We start from the raw sequence: 12,320 nt of genomic DNA, 5'->3' as shown, positions 1-12,320 counted from the left end.
ATTTTTCACTACACATATGCGGCGAAGTGTTGACACAAACAACGTCCGCCACTCGTCAAAATTTCCGCTGGTCAACATTTCTGTCAAACGTGTCATACATGCTCTGTGTTTGGCAAACATGTCAAACAGCGCCGTACTCCGTAAAGTGCGTGGGAGACACAGTAAATACATGAAATGTATCCGCAGTGACGCAGGAACGACGACAAACGGCAGTTTGGCTCTGGCTGTGATTGGTGCACGGATAGCCAAAGCGGTTAAGGCGAGCGCTCACGTAAAGTGGGTACCAGCTGTGAGAAGAGACTGAGAGATTGCACATGATGGACTGATGAGAGTCATCAGCGGTAATTATAGAGTGTTTCACGCTCGCTGAAGGAGAAGACGACCTGGACATTCCGCCGTCTGGCTGTTGTGGACACTCCCCGAGGAAAAAAAAAACAACAACAAAAAACAGAATTACAAATAAATACATAAGAACAAAATGAGCAACAAATAAAATATAATAAAGTATTGTATCCTTTCCTTTCTCCTTTTTTAAAAAAATATTCAGAGGCATATTTAATTTTTGTTCGTGGGCGGCACCTGAAGTGGTGGCGAACGGCCGTCCTAGTTAGCTTTAGGGTGAAAGTGGCAGTGGCACTAGCTTTGTTTCTGTTTTTAGCCTAGATAGGTTTTTGGGGGTAGAATGAGTGATAGGAGCCAACGCCTGAAGTGGAAGAGGTAATTTTCTTTCTTTATATATAAAAATAGAAATAATAATTATAATAATAATAATAATAATAAATGAGCCAAATGGAGTTCTTCGTGCGTTGGTTCCGATCACCCCAGCATAATTTTTTTCCTCGTTCTATTATTAAAAAAAAGAAAAAAATAGGAAAAACAAAAAAAGTGGAAAAAGTAGTAATCGAAAAAAAAGAAAAAATGTGGTTAGGATACCTGGCTCTCACCCAGGAGGCTCTGGTTCGATTCCCGGTACCGGAATTTATTTTATTTTCAAGGATAATATAGAAGTAACTGAGACATGGCATAAAGTAATACACAAACCTCTTTCAATGGATAACAGATTTATTTCCTTTACTTGGCTGGCTGCCCGCTTGGGAACACGTGTAAAAGAAAAAAAGCGGTTAAGGCGAGCGCTCACGTAAAGTGGAAATCCGGGTTTTAGTCCTGGTCTGGCACAAATTTTCCCTGTCGTCATTCCCTCACACAACTGATGATTGTTCGTACTCGCAGGTGCGAGTACACTTTATGTATTTCGTAACGGCCGTGGTCGCAGCAGTCCCTTTCGCACGTACATACACGTCCGAAGGAACACTGCATCGCTGTTCTTAAAAACGCAGGTACTGCAATATCGTAAACGCAGTAAAATTTGACAAATTGTTCCATCGTTAACGGGGACTTTAATAGTTCGGTGGTTTGTTTGATTCGGGAGAGGGGACCAAACAGGTAGGTCATCGGTCCCGTCGGATAAGAGCAGGATGGCGAAGGAAGTCGGTTGTGCCTTTTCAAAGGAACCATTCCGGCAGTTTCCTGAAGCGACTTAGGAAAATCACGGGAAACGTAAATCAGGATGGTCGGAGGCAGGTTTCAACCGTCGTCCTCCGGAATGCGAGTCCAGTGTGCTAACCACTCCGCCATCTCGCTCGGTACCTAAGTAGAGATGCCGAGGGAACTTAAATGGGAATCCTCACAGCAAAGACAAGGTACTGTAGCTCTAGCGGAAGGCTGTCGGGTAGACTCGGAGAGTTGGTATCGGAGGAAGAGACATCAGTGGTGAGAGCAGCCAAGCACAGCCCGGCAGTCGAGTACAGGTGGCTGGTTGTGTACAGCAGGGTGAGTGACGTCACGGGGTGGCCTCGCAGGCGAGACGCGCCCACAGCGGTGGCCAGTCGGCCGGAACGAGATAAGCCGAGGCAGGCCCGGCCGCGAGCTGTGAGCCCTGCAGGGCAAACTAGGCGAGGGCCGAAGGGCCGCGCCGCTCGCACGCACACGCCATTAACTGCCGGGGTCCGCCCTGCGCAAATGTACTGCGGGCACTGTCAACCTCCTGGCCACTGGCCGCTACACAACGCTCGTACCCTCTCCACGGAAACTGTTACTGTCTCGTAGCTGACAGGTGGTGTCACGTTAAGTACTTTGGGGAGCTAGGGACCTCATATCAGTCTATACTACACTAATAATTTAAAACGTCTGTACAGAAGAACCTCGCTAAGCCGACCACGGACGGTTTGACTCCCCACTTGATCCGACCATCCCATTGGTTACCTACACAGGCCGCTGCTACAGTCGTCTGCGATTTGGATCAGTAGACAGTTGACCGTTGCTAGACCCGATATTTGGATCGCTTTTAATACGAAATAATTTGTTTGTACCTAGATCAATAAGTGTTATGGTACGATGAAATAATAAGCAACCAGTTGAAAAAAAGAAATTTGTCTGTACACTTCTTCAGAAGGTTACACATGTCGCATTATTTGCGAGTGTCGGTAATAATGTGCGTACAGCAAAAATGCCGTGGGCCATGCTGTATGCAGTTTATTTCTGACACTCGCAAATAATGCGATAGGCGTAACCTTCTGAAGATAGGCACTAAGGGCCCGAAACTGGTAGAGAAATTGAATTTCTTTGTTGCAACTGGTTGCTTATTATTTCGTTATATGTGACTACAGTTGTTGAAGGTGGATAAAACAGTAAAGTGTTGTGATGAACAGATGTTTTTATAAATTAGTGACAACGTTCCCCTTACATATTAAAGTGTGTAAAACTAAATTATGTCACCAACTAAGTGTAAGCATGTGATGTTGCCTCTATAAGCAGAACATTCCTTTTACCGAGTGATTTCCCATATTTTAAACAGTGTGAATCGGTTTTGTGTCAATGCAGTGCTGTAATAAGGCATGTACAGATGTTAAACTTTCACTCACAGTAACAGTAAATTACCGTACGATACAGTCGTATTTACAGTACATTCGTTAATGTACATTACACTTTCGTGTGAGATTTTTTAGTGTGTGAATCTTTTTCTTTTCGTTTTGTTATTGGTTTTAACGTGGAGCAATCTTTCAGACAGTATTTACAAGTGAACATTTAACTTGTGCTCTACCGTATTGTGATGTTACGATAAGTAAAAGGGTTCCTCCTATAATACGACCTTTCTTACGTTCGATCATGCTGCCCGTCGCGTGGGGGGCGAATTACCGACGTCCTACTGTACCTCAGCCTCATCCAGTTCCTTCTTACCGACGGACGTGAAGCAGTCAGGGCGTGTCGTGAGTCGCGCTTGGATACTTGAGTCGATAGAGAACTTGCTCGCACACTGTTTTCACTTGGCACGAAGTTTAAAATCAGTGCACACTCCTTTGCAGAGTGAGAATCCATTCTGGATCACGGACACCCGCTTAGTATCTTATTGGTCCACCTCTGGAAGCAGCGATCCTGCGTGATATGGATGCGGAGATGTCGCTCAAAAGCGTCCGAGGTGTGTGCCATTGGATTTCAGATCAGGCGACCTCTGTAGCCGAGGCGCCGACGTCAGTTCACTGCCACGCTGCTCCGACCACTGGACACGGACGCTTACGCCGCTGGAAAATTCCAGCGCCGTCGGTGAAGACGGCAATCGTGAAGGGGTGAAGGTGGTCGGCAGTAATGTTGAGGTAGTCCACAGGTGTCACCGCGGCTTCGACTGCCGCTGGCGGCCCAGGTGAGCAAACACTGACCACTCCAGCCTGTGTCCGTGACACGGAGCGCCTTTAAACCAGGCGTACGCTTGGATGACGGGGTATCCGAACACGACCGTGGATTTTGGTCTAACGAGGAATGTAACTGTTCCGATCAGGCGACAGCATGTAAACTTTCTGGCTAGAGGGTGACACTGCCCCCCCCCCCCCTTCCCCCAGCCCTGAGAAATCTTGGCTGTTGTGACTAGGGCTGCTGATATTTTTAAAAATATCGGGAATCCGATATATTGGTATTTAGAGAAATATCATTATCGGACGTCGATAAACCGAAAAAAATATCGATATATCAAATGAATAAGTATCGACATATCGGCCTACAAATTTTTAAGTATTGATTTATTATTAGATATTTAGTACAACAACAACGACAGCAAGATTACTATCCTGCTATGCTGAGTGAAAGTGAAGAAGAATTGCATGATGTGCTGAGTGGAATAACAGTCTAATGAGTACGGAATATGGACTGAGAGTAAATCGAAGAAGGACGAACGTAATGACAAGTAGCAGAAACCAGAACAGCGAGAAACTTAACATCAGAATTGAGGATCATGAAATTGGTGAAGTTAAGGAATTGTGCTACCTAAGCAGCAAAATAGCCCACGATCGACGGAGCACGGAGGACATCAAAAGCAGACTAGCACTGAGAAAAAGGACACTCCTGGCAAAGAGTACTCTACTAGTATCAAACATCTGGTCATAAACTGAGAAAGAAATTTCTGAGAAGGTACACTATGTGATCAGTAGTATCCCGACACCGCTCAAAACATACGTTATTCATATCGGGTGCATTGCGCTGCCACCTACTGCCAGGTACTCCATATCAACGACCTCAGTAGTCATTATACATCGTGAGAGACCAGAATGGGGAGGTCCGTGGAACTCACGGACTTCGAACGTGGTCAGGTGACTGGGAATCATTTGTGTCTTAAATCTGTACGCGAGATTTCCATACTACTAAACATCCATAGGTATACTGTTTCCGATGTGATAGTGAAGTGCAAACGTGAAGGGACACGTACAGCACAAAAGCGTACAGGCCGATCTCGTCTGTTCACTGACAGAGACCGCCTACAGTTGAAGAGCGTCGTAAAGTGTAATAGGCAGACGTCTATTCAGACCATCACACAGGAATTGCAAACTGCATCAAGATCCTCTGCAAATACTATGACAGTTAGGTGGGAGGTGATAAAACTTGGATTTCATGGTGGAGCGGCTCGTCATAAGCCACACATCACGCCGGTAAATGCCGAACGACGCCTCGCTTGGTGTAAGGAGCGTGAACATTCGACAATTGAACAGTGGAAAAACGTTGTGTGGAGTTCTAATTACGGTACACAATGTAGCGATCCGATGGCAGGGTGTGGGTATGGCGAATACCCGGTGAACGTCATCTGCCAGCGTGTGTAGCGCCAACAGTAAAATTTGGAGGCGGTGGTGTTATGGTGCGGTCGTGTTTTTCATGGAGGGGGCTTGCACCCCTTGTTGTTTTGCGCGGCACTATCACAGCACAGGCCTACATTAATGTTTCAAGCACCTTTTTGCTTACCACTGTTGAAAAGTAATTCGGGGATGCCGACTGTATCTTTCAACACGATCGAGCACCTCTTAATAAAGCACGGTCTGTGGCGAAGTGGTTACACGACAATAATATCCCTGTAATAGACTGGCCTGTACAGAGTCCTGACCTCAATCCTATACAACACTTTTGGGATGTTCTGGAACGCAGATTTCCTGCCAGGCCTCACCGATCGACATCTCAGCGCAGCACTCCGTGAAGAATGGGCTGCCATTCCCCTCGAAACCTTCCAGCACCTGAACGAATGCCTGCGAGAGTGGAAGCTGTCATCAAGGCTAAGGGTGGGTGAACACCATACTGAATTCCAGCATTACCGATGGAAGGCGCCAAGAACTTATAAGTCATTTTCAGCAAGGTGTCCGGATACTTTTGATTACATAAAGTACGTTTGGAGCACAGCGTCGTATGATATGGACTGTGGGGCATATGAGAAAAGAAGAGAACAGGAATGTTTAAGATGTGCTACTATATATCGATGTTGAAAATTAGATGGACTGATAAGTTAAGAAGTGAGGAGCTTCTCCGTAGAATCAGGGTGGGTAGAAATACGTGGACGAAAACTGACAAGGAGAAGAGACAGGATGATAGGACAAATTTTAAGGCATAACGGAGTGGCTTCTATAATACTAGAAAGAGCTGTAGAGGGCAAAACCTGCAGAGGTAGACAGAGATTGGAGTACATCCAGCAAATAACTGAGGACGAAGGCTGTAAGTGCTACTCTGAGATGAAGAGGTTGGCACAGGAGAGGAATTCTTGGCGGGCCGCATCAAATCAGTCACAAGACTGAAGACTCAAAAAAGCTAGCAGCCGTGGGGCAATAACTTAAGGAAAATCACTTAAATTGAAAATTTTCAAGTTAATAATGGGACTTTGTGCTGACGAAAATCTTGTATTATATTACTTTTTTGGTCGAGTTTTGTGTTGTTAATTAACAGCTGTGTACATGGTGCATCGTCATGCATATTTCATTGCCTACATGTCGAAATAAATCTTTTTTCTATCCAATGAAAGAAAATCGCGTGGGTGAAGATAAACGTTGCAGTTTCTATTGGTAGCGCCGAACACCGACTACGTCAGAATTTCCCCTCACACGTCTGCACCTGCCCCAAGGACAAGACTTGTCATTTAGATTTTTGTTCTCAATTTTCAGCAACTGTTTTTGAAGCATGTCAATGTGAAGGAACAGCACACCGGACCTCTTTTGTTTGTATATGTCCATCCTCTTGACTGATGGTGTTGGGGACGACGGCCGTTCACTATTGTAAGAAAACGAAACGCCTACAGCCGCCCTTAACATGACGTTTATTCTGTAGCTGCCAGTTTCGGTCCTTCAGTGCGCTATCTACAGGCTGAAGGTCTTATCGCGATTCATATATACACAGTGTCAGTGGCCACCGTAACAGGTTTACGGATACTATCTGTAAGTGTGCCGGCCGGAGTGGCCGTGCGGTTCTAGGCGCTACAGTCTGGAGCCGAACGACCACTTCGGTCGCAGGTTCGAATCCTGCCTCGGGCATGGATGTGTGTGATGTCCTTAGGTTAGTTAGGTTTAAGTAGTTCTAAGTTCTAGGTGACTGATGACCTCAGAAGTTAAGTCGCATAGTGCTCAGAGCCATTTTTTCTGTAAGTGTGGTGTCAGCTTTCCAACCGTCACCTACCAACTGTCACTGGCATTTACACTTGCTCCATACAGTGAAAGAGAGAGACTGGACGTGATGAAAGTTAAGTAAAATTATGTTTTACTGCGATTTCAAAAGAACAATTTCTATTATTTACCAGAAATTGAGAAAAAAATATAATGTAAAATAAAAATATCGGCATTCAATGTTGCCGTTTGCATATCTACTTATCGATATATCGGGAAAGCAAATATCGCCGTTACATATCGATATGTTCGGGGCAAATATCGACATTTTAATAGAAGTCTTAGTTGTGACACTGATCAGTAGTGTTAGCCTGAGGTCTGCGTTACTTCTGATCGCTAAATGACGCTGCGTTCTCCAGTACGGAAACCGAGACTCACCTCTTTTCTCTGTTCTCATCCACGAGGATTTAGGCGAGAGCTACGTTGTCTTTATTGGAAGGGTTCGCACTTCACTCCCTGGAGCATTTCTACTGCAGCTTCGTGTGAGCTACGCCGAGCTGTTGACATCCGAGCAGCTCGTCTCTGAATATTTCGACGTCGTTCGGCTTCTTCATTTCGTCCGTCACTCGTTATTTAGCTTCGCAGGAAGCACGGAATTCCTCCACTCGGGCTGCTAGGTCAGTCGTAATAGCGCGGCTTCTGCGTCAGCGGCGGTGAGAGCGTGTCGGCTGCCTCGGAGACGGGCGACGCGGCGCTCGGCTGGCTGGAGCCGTGTGTGTCAAGGCCGCGGGCGACGTCACAGGTGCCTGCGCGGCTTCACGTAGCACGTAGCTCACCTGCTCCGCGCTCTGCCCTCTTATCTCTGCCGCCTGGGGCGCGCCACACACACACACACACACACACACACACACCTATTACCCTCCCTGCGTCTACTGCCCACCTCATTACGGAATAACGTCGTGTCGACTCACTGCGCAATAATTTCGCTTTCCGTGAGAAAAGACACCAAACCGATATTTGCTGCCGTACAGGGGCAGTCAGCTCGGACAGTTTGACTTTGAGGCCGGGCGCACAGTGTTTTCTGCCGTTGTAAATACACTGAAGTGCCAAAGAAACTGCTATAGGCATGCGTATTCAAATGTAGAGCTGTTTAAGCAGAATACGGCGCTGCGGTCGGCAACGCCTACATAAGACAACAACTGTCTGGCGCAGTTATTAGATCGCTCACTGCTGCTACAATGGCAGGTTACCAAGATTTAAGTGAGTCTGAACGTGGTGTTATAGTCGGCGCACGGTCGATAGGATACAGCAACTCCGAGGTAGCAATGCAGTGCGGATTTTCCCGTACGACCATTTCACGAGTGCCGTGAATTACAGGAATCGGTAAAACATCAAATCTCCAACGTAGCTGCAGCCGGAGGAACACCCTGCAAGAACGGACCAACGAAGACTGAACAGAGTCGTCCAACGTCACGGAAGTGCAACCCTTCTGCAGATTTCTGCAGATTTCAGTGCTGGGCCATCAACAAGTGTCATAGTGCAAACCATTCAACGAAACATCATCGATATGGGCTTTCGGGACAGAAGGCTCACTCGTGTGCCCTTGATGACAGCACGACAAAAAGCCTTACGTCTCGCCTGCGCTGATCAGCACCAACTTTGGACTGTTGATGACTGGAAACATGTTACCTGGTTGGACGAGTCTCTTTTCAATATGTATCGAGCGGATGGAAGTGTACGGGTATGTAGACAACCTCATGAATCCATGGACCCTGCATGTCAGCAGGCGACTGTTCAAGCTGGTGGAGCCTCTGTAATGGTGTGGGGCTTGTGGAGTTGGAGTGATATGGGATCCTCGATATGTCTAGATACATCTCTGAGAGGTGGCAGGTACGTAACCATCCTGTTTGATCACCTGCATCCACTCATGTCCATTGTGAATTCCAACGGACTTGGGCAATTCCAGCAGGACAATGCGACACCCCACACGTCCAGAACTGCTAGACAGTGGCTCCAGGAACACTCTTCTGAATTTAAACACTTCCAGTGGCCACCAAACTCCCCAGACATGATTGTTATTGATCATGTCTGGGATGCCTTGCAACTTGCTATTTAGAAGAGATCTCCACCTCTCCTACTCTTAAGGATTTACGGACAGCCCTGCAGGATGTATGGCGTCAGTTCCCTCCATCAATACTTCAGACATTAGTCGAGTCGATGTCACATCGTGTTGCGGCACTTCTGCGTGTTCGCGGGGGCCCTAAACGACATTGGGGATGTGTACCAGTTTGTCTGGCTCTTCAGTGTACATCGTTATTGTGCGGCAAAACTGCCTTCAAGCGCCTTTTAAATGAGTCAATGAACAGTATCTGGTCACGTGGCGCACACGGAAGGTTGAGCTGACTTGTACATCTCTGGAATAAACTAACAAGTTGTTTTGAGCAAAATATTGTGTGAATACAAAGAGCCTTTTTCCGTAAACTGTAACGGAAGTACCAGCTGCTGACAAATGTCTTTCATGTAGTATTGACCATAGGAGCTCCGCTTTATTCTTTGGCAGTCGCAGATCACGGACTAAATCATTTAGATCTGGCTGAAGGAGCAAAAACGAGTTTTCATCTGCGCTGTTTCACGCAGTGAGAACATAATATTTTGAATAGGAGTCTACGTCCTGAAGCCTGCCGTTTCCGTTCAAAAACGGCGGCTTCAATTCCAATGTGTAACGCGTGCACATCTGCTGAGGGAAACAGACAAGCTTGTCCTGGTATACAGTAGGGTGGACAGGACGAGGTGTACTACGTCAGACGGTCACCGTAGAGACAGAGGAAGACCTGCTGGCACGAGTTACGGCCGCTGCACTAGAAACTGAAGAGACACCAGGTGGGATGGGCAATGTGTTCCAGAGCATGCCTCGTAGGTACAGTGTCTGTAACAACGTAGGTAGTCATCGCATCGAGCCGCTGTTGTAATGCATCAGTGCTGTTGTGCATGTACAGTATGCTGGGTCCTGCTTTGTTTAGGAATAACGCAAACACGTCAAGTGAGAATACAAACAAAACGCTTTAAGTGGCAAATGGATGTTTCGTTATGTCTACTTCCGAATTCTTACCTAATAATTGTATTGCATCGCGCCTAATTGAATTCTTCGAGTAGAAGTGGATGAATCGAACATCTGAAGTGAAACCGTCGTAGAACGGAAAGGGTACGTTTCCGGACATGGGTTCCTGTCCAGAATATCTTGTTCTCACTCCCCTCTACAAGTCCTTGAAGTTTGTAACGGGGATTTCCGAACATCCTGTATACGTAAATAAGTTTGTACAGAAGCCTCATCAGGGGCGCTAAAAGACAACATCCGACGGAAGTTTCTCTCCATACCTACTAACATGCTCCACAGTGCTGTTCAAAGCATCGTCCCCCGATTACAGGTACTGTTAAGGAATGGCTTAAAAGTATTCAGAAGCCAAGATCGCAAAAAATATTATTTATTCACGACAACCGGTTTCAACGGCCTTAGCTGTCGTCTTCAGATGTGTAAGAATATGCAATACATGGAATATATCTCACTTGGCGTAAAAGTTTTAGTTTGGTGTTACGTAAATGTGCAGGCCCACTTCCGCTTTCTTTATAATACCAAACTAAAACTTTTATATCAAGTGAGACATAATCTGTGTATTGCATTTTCTTACTCACCTGAAGATCACGTAAGACTGTTCAAACCAATTGCCTTGAATAAAAAAATACTTTTGAGATCTTGGCTTTTGAATAGTTCTTAACAAAACAGATCACCCTTCAATACTCTGATAATGAGAAAATTCTGTAAATGAATGGCGATCTACACAATGAGCATTTTTTATGAAGAACATGGTCTTTGCTAAAAATTAACGTTTATGCTAATTATTGCTTTCCTATCATATCAGCACCATGTGTTCGTCATCTTGTGCACTTTTCTGGTTTCAGTAAAGCCCCATGTCATTCCAAGCATGTGTGTCAATTTCTGCCTCTCTGCCTAAAGTATTCTGTGGAGTATTAACTTTTCAAATGTTAACGGACGTTTAGGTCAGCCTGTATTTAGCAGTGCCCCTCTCACACAGTCTCTCCCAGTCCGCCACTATTGCGCGATTAAAGATGTGTCATCCAACATCGTTAGCTTCTGTGCGACGTGACGAACGAGCTCCCAAGCGGAACCACCGCTGACGATGTACTTACGGCAGGGTGAGTACTCGGGGCGCGTCATTAGCTGCTATTAGCCGAACTTAGGAAATCACGCAAGTATGCGTCGCCCCAGTTTTCTCCCGGAAGGCGTTAGTTTTACTGGAGCGTGAGTCACTCTGCGACGAACAGCCGGCAGCTGCCACCAGCCCATTGCTCTGGCACGCGAAGGTCCCCAGTTCGTTTCCCGGACGTTTTCCCCACGCTTTCCCAGCACGCTACGTCAGTCGTGCTGCCGACGTTAGCGTCTCTAGTGGTAGGCATGTTGGCGCCTGCCAGTCAGAGAAACGCCGCAGTGTTGCTTCAGCGGCTGACGCAGTACGTTCTGGTTCCGGGTGTGTCTGACACATCTTTCGATCTACGAGTAATGCATATGCTGTTGCTTTAGTCATGGTCAAAGAGACTGGTTTGATGCAGCTCTCCACGCTGTCCACGTCTCGTCATATCTCCCTGACTAATGCACTCTGTATCCGTTTCATCCTGCATTCCAGCCTTGGAGTCTACAATTTTTACCGCCTACACTCTCCACCAATACCGCACTACCTATATACACAGACGTCAAAAAAAAAAAAAAAAAAAAAAAAATTGTGCAGCTGGAAAGATGACGTTGATTTTGGACTCATGACAGCATATGCGTCTTGGAGGATAGTAGATGTAACAAATGGTTGCAACATCGTCTGCCAACAGATACCGCAGTGACATAACTACAAGAGCCCCTTTTGTGTCTACCCTTTGATAGGGTAATGGTGGCCGTCCTCCGCCGTCAAAATCCAACACCGTTCCATTGCTCTCCATCTTGTTTACTAACTTTCGTATGCAGTGTATAGACATTATATGTTGCTGACCAAACTGCCCTACAAACATTCGCTGTCATGTCTTAACGGAACCAGTAATCCAGCACTGTTTCACAAGAAACACGCGCTCCCCCACATGATAGCTATACACTCTGACTAAACACTGGAACTGAGGTACAGCCACAGCGGCGCGCGGAAACAAACTGTTGCGTGAAAAGATGTTGCAAATTACACGGTGCAATTTAAGTGGAATTACTACACACGTTTGTAGGGGCCTCTGTCGAGCGGGACACTCTGTATGATGTGAAAAGTAATGCTCCTACATCACTCCCCTGGGGTACCTCCAAGTTACTTTGACGTCTGAAGACTTCTCTTCGTTGAGAACGATTTGCTGTATTCTGTATGCTATGCACTCTTCATT

This window comes from Schistocerca piceifrons, chromosome 9 (genome assembly GCF_021461385.2).
Source record: "Schistocerca piceifrons isolate TAMUIC-IGC-003096 chromosome 9, iqSchPice1.1, whole genome shotgun sequence".
Lineage (NCBI taxonomy): Eukaryota > Metazoa > Arthropoda > Insecta > Orthoptera > Acrididae > Schistocerca > Schistocerca piceifrons.
The sequence above is the reverse complement of the archived record's forward strand: the minus strand, read 5'-3'. Positions refer to the sequence as shown.